We start from the raw sequence: 1,391 nt of genomic DNA on the forward strand, positions 1-1,391 counted from the left end.
AGGCTTCCCCTTCATAGTACAGGAAGCCAGTGCGAGTCTGCTTAGCCATTCTGAAGTGCTAGGGAGTTAATATTCTCTGGGGCAAACTTGACCAGTGGAGGACCTGAGCTAGGGAATAAATCCTCATCTCTTGTGGTTTCAGAAAATTCTGAGGCACATCGTTCTTTAGAGGAACCTCAGCAAGATTGAGTTCCTATTGCCCACAGAACCATAAACAACTCAATAATACATCCTTGATTTAGCTTTTCTTCTCTTGTTTCATTGTTTTAGGCCCTACTCTTCTGAACTCTGGGGGTCATTTTCCTCAAATAAAGCACTTGCATGTAAGCCCTTCTTTCTCTCAGGTCTTGCATTTTGAGGTGAACCAAAGCTACAAGATAAACGCATTTTAGATTTATGGTAGCATTTTAAGAAGAATAGACAGCTTATACTTTTTGAACGCCATCGATATATCAGGTTCTATATCCTTTTTAAAAACAAAAATTAATTTTAATTTCTATTAAAGTAACACATATATACATTTTAAAAGTTAAATAGCACAGCACGACATAATGAAAAAATAATCCCCTATCATCTCCCTGACCACTAGCATCCCACTTCCCAGAGGCAAGCAAGTTTAATTCTCAGCAGTGTCTCTCCATTGTTCTCAATATAACCAGTCTGTCCATTTCGGTCATTATTTGTTAAATAAGCCTATTATGCTGAATGATGTTTTACTTCTTTTATGCTTCCCACACCACTATTCAACCACTTTAATTATATCTTTATTGAATTATGATCAGTTCTTACATTATTATGACTATAGAGGTATTGTTCACTGGTGATCCAAGTGGTGTACTATGGCTTTTTTTCTTGTGTATCTTTTTGTTTCCTGGAGTATATAACCATTTCAGGTTTTTTTCCCCTAATTTTTTGATTTTTACATAGTTATTGTTATCGCTTCCATCTCTTAATACTGTCTTCCATGTGACCAAATGCATCGGATTACTGTCAATTGCATTTTTCTCCTGGAGTCCTAAGCCCTGCCCCAGGCTCAGCGGGGCCTGCTGTAGAGCTGTCACTCTGGCACTTCCTTCCCCCATATTCTTGGGGCTGTTTCTCTTCACTACTCTCCTATGACGTGTTCCCCATTTCCAAAGGTTAGGTGTCTTCCTCTTTCCTAGTTTACTTCCTGGTTTTAAAATCATATTCCGTGATATCTTAAAAAGAATAACGAATGGAAAGCAACATTACTAAGACCTTGTTTAGCAGAAAATGTCCAGCTATGCATATGATTCTAGGTAGGAAATCATTTTTACTCAGAAATTTGAAGTATCATACGGTCCATTGTCTTCTAGCTCCTAGAGTTGTTGTTGAGAATGGCGAGGCCATTCTTATTCTCAGCCTCGATA

The sequence above is a fragment of the Pteropus medius genome, unplaced genomic scaffold (assembly GCF_902729225.1).
Source record: "Pteropus medius unplaced genomic scaffold, Ma_sr-lr_union100, whole genome shotgun sequence".
Taxonomy (NCBI): Eukaryota; Metazoa; Chordata; class Mammalia; order Chiroptera; family Pteropodidae; genus Pteropus; species Pteropus medius.